Raw genomic sequence first — 3654 nt, 5'->3', positions numbered from 1 at the left:
ATCAGGCCAATTTAATCTTTCCAATAGGCATTTCTTTAGATATTTACAAATTAGGCATTTTGTTCAGTCCAAGACTTTTGGATTTTCTGCGATTTCTAATACTAAGATTCTTGATCTGCTTTTTAATATACGGTTTTATTTTCATGGTGGATTAATAGCATGTATTTATAATAATTAACTAGACTTAAATTCAGTCCCAATCTCTTTGATCCCAGCCATTGGGACTGAATTAAAGTCCAGTTAATTATTATAAATTATACAATTGTGGGACCCATCTTTAGAACTTTTTTTTTATAATTGGAAAAGTCAATATTATACATTCTGGTAATTCTTTGTCTGTTCTCCGGGGGTCACCAGTGATTCCACATCATTATTGATCTCTTTTTCTTCGCCACAAAAAAAAATGTCGCCTTGATTAGAGGGAGGGGATTAGATTAGTTGAATCCTTCAGGGATTTTTCTTTTAATATCAACAGTCTAATAATGGGTTGGATTCATTAAGTTTATTACTAGATGGAGTTTTTACAAGTAACTATTAATGTAGATATGCACATTTTATTATCTACTCATTTGTTTCCTATCTTTTGGTACCTATTTGCTTGTATACAATTGATTAATTATGTAATCATCATTTATTATGTATGCTTATTATGTTAAACTCAATAAGAATATATTAAAAATAAAATCGAGGCACTAAAATAATCAAGTTATAGTCGCATGTGCAATTAGCTGCTGCAGTGCAGTGACTAATAAGTGTAGCAATCACTCCATGCATGTATGATCCACATAGCAGTGGGACTGATGCTGTTTACAGCTGGGTCTGCCTTGTGAGAAATAATTATTCATCTAAATGGTCAACTGTCCTTCTATCTTACATTTAAATTTAGACCTGCAATATGGTAACAGGCCCTCCTGGCCCACAAAGCTGCAGCTCCCATTAACCTGCAAACCCCACATGATTTTGGAGGGCGGGCGGAGAGCCCAGAGGAACCCCATGAAGACACACAGAGAGTGTACAAACTCCTTGTAGACAATGCTGGCTTCAAACACAGGTCGCTGGCACGACAATAGTGCCGTGGTAACCGCTGCGCTGACTGTACTGCCCTGAGTCAGGGACTGTTCTGACACCACATAGTGACTGTCTACACTCTTATAATGACACCCTTTTCTTTCTTGCACGATGGTAACTATGAATATTTATAGGGAATAAATAACAATATCTTATGCATTTATTATTTCTTTTTAATTTAATGTCCACCATTGCAGTTTTTTTTAATGAAGTTTCCATTTGGTGCAGCCCTCAAGAAGGTGCACCTTGCACATTGTGTATAACAAGATTATCACTGCAGTTTGGAGGAGATGGAACAGTAGGAAAATGGCAAGAACTAGCATCAAAAGCAGAACCATTGAACTAGCATCAAAAGCAGAACCATCCCCCTGGTTTGCCTGTACACTTCCTCTGATGGCAAGTTGAATGGTACCCACTAAGACAGAAAATAACTTGTATCTCTTGTTTGATCTCTCCTTGAAATTGCCTTCTGCAAAATATCATGACTGCGGAAAAAGGATTACTTTTCTCCACCCCCCCCTCCCCCCCCTATTTACTTGTTAGATATTGTGGTGGAAACAGACATTTTGTACCTGAAAGGTTAATTTCTTCCTTCTTGCCCTGAGACATTGAGTCTCCATTGCAGTGCTCAAAGCCTATGCCATTTCCAGTTCAGACAAACTCACCTTGTACCATCGGCAACAAAAGCTTCAACGCTCACCTCTGCCTGAACTGCTTGTGTATCTCTGCTGAGGACTCCACTCTATCTGGCTGGAGATCTTCCAGTTCTGGGTGTCACTAATGGATGCAGTCGGGGTAAGTTGCTGGGTTTAAGAATATTTTGATTGCAAGGCAGAAGTGGAGGGTTATGTTTTTATACTTGCTTCAGTATGGTTTCTGATGAGCGAACAACATTTTTTCTGCCTCTTTTTGGCTCAATCAGATTGCAAATTGTGAGAACTTAAATTGCAGATAAGGCGATCAGAGGTATAACATCAGGACATGAAAAATGTCAGTGATAAGAAAACACTGTTGACTCATTGTTCATCTCAATGGAACTTTCTTTTCTCAGCAGGCAAACTCTTCAACAATTATGCACATCAAGGTGCCTTCGTTTCTTGTAAATTAAAAATCGATGAGCTGGAGGTTTAGGCTCCACTATTGGGAATTCACTTTACACCGAAGACTGCGTGACTCGGTACAATGACAACACCATCTACTAATTTGCCGACAATACCACAGTAGAGGGTTGGATAAAGAAAGGGAATGAGTCAGCATACAGGAGGGAGATTGAAAACATGGCTGAATGGTGCACCGACAACAACCTTGCACTCAATGTCACCAAAACTAAGGAGCTGACTTGACTTGACTTCACGAAGGGATCCATGGGGGAATCAGAGGTGGAGAGGGTGAGCAAATTTAAGTTCTTGGGAGTCATTAACTTGGAGGATCTTTCCTGGACCCAACACACCAATGCCACCATGAAGGAAACATATCAGCGCCTCCACTTCCTCAGGAGTTTGCCAAGGTTTGGTATGAAACCAGAAATCTGGGCAAATTTCTGCAGATGTATGGCAGAAAGTGTGCTGACCGACTGCATCATAGGCAAAACTGTTCCCACTATCCAGAATCGAGAACATCTACTAGGAATGCTGCTGTCAGAGAGCAGCGGCAAATATCAAGGATTCACACCACCCAACACAGGCTCAGTTCTCGCTGCTGCCATCAGAAAAGAGGTGTAGGTGCCACAAGACTCACACCACCAGGTTCAGGAACAGCTGTTACCCCTCCACCATCTGGCTCCTCAACAACAAACTCAATCAGAGTATCATTTAAGGACTCTTACTTGCACAGTTTATTGATTTTTAAAAATTCTCTTGGTATTGTAGTCATTTTACTTAAATTCATTATCTGGTTACAGTTCCTTGTTTCCATGTACATGCTGTGTACAGTTTTTTTTTGCACTAGCAGTAAGTGGTAATTCTGCCTCACCCACAAGGAAAAAGAATCTCAGGGTTGTGCATGATGTCATGTATGTACTCAGACAATAAATCTGAAATCTGAAAATATTATTGACACAAGGAGAAGAGACCTCATATGGGTCTACAGATAAACATTCCATTTGGTTATGTGGCAAAATTTGTGGCGGTCCCAGGGCTAATGCTTTGCCAGCCTCTAAAACCTGTCATCCAGTGAATAAGATTATTAAAAATGCAAAAAAAATGTACGAAAGTTCATTTCCAGCAGACAGAATTCAAAAGCAGAAATGAATTCCAAGGAAGAGAAAGTACATTGCGTCTTGGTGATATGACTCATGTCTGGATCCTGCCACGACCAATTTGGGATGGAGAAACATCAAATAAATGGAGAAGGTGCAAAGAGACATTTACAAGAACCATTCAAAATGGAGACGTTAAAGCTCTTGGGAAAGGCATCCAGATTGATTCCTTCCCCCTGAAACCAACTCAAGCTGGAGGCCTGATGGGATTGGACAGGATGGCATCTCCTGCGTTTCCCAAAACTGACATACCGTGTCATCAAAACACAAAAATTTAAATTGAGTTTGTTTATCAAATTCATTATTGAATTTTGTTCTTCTGGAAATAA

General features: G+C 39.7%; 1 protein-coding gene across 1 annotated transcript in view; it reads right to left on the bottom strand.

Moving 5' to 3' along the window:
- LOC138742232 (glypican-1-like) overlaps nt 1–3654 on the bottom strand; it is a 191994-nt gene that overhangs the window by 47775 nt on the left and 140565 nt on the right. The gene's annotated exons all lie outside the window — the stretch shown is intronic.

This window comes from Narcine bancroftii, chromosome 9 (assembly GCF_036971445.1).
Source record: "Narcine bancroftii isolate sNarBan1 chromosome 9, sNarBan1.hap1, whole genome shotgun sequence".
In the NCBI taxonomy this organism is placed as follows: domain Eukaryota; kingdom Metazoa; phylum Chordata; class Chondrichthyes; order Torpediniformes; family Narcinidae; genus Narcine; species Narcine bancroftii.
This window is presented reverse-complemented; position numbering and strand designations above follow the sequence as displayed.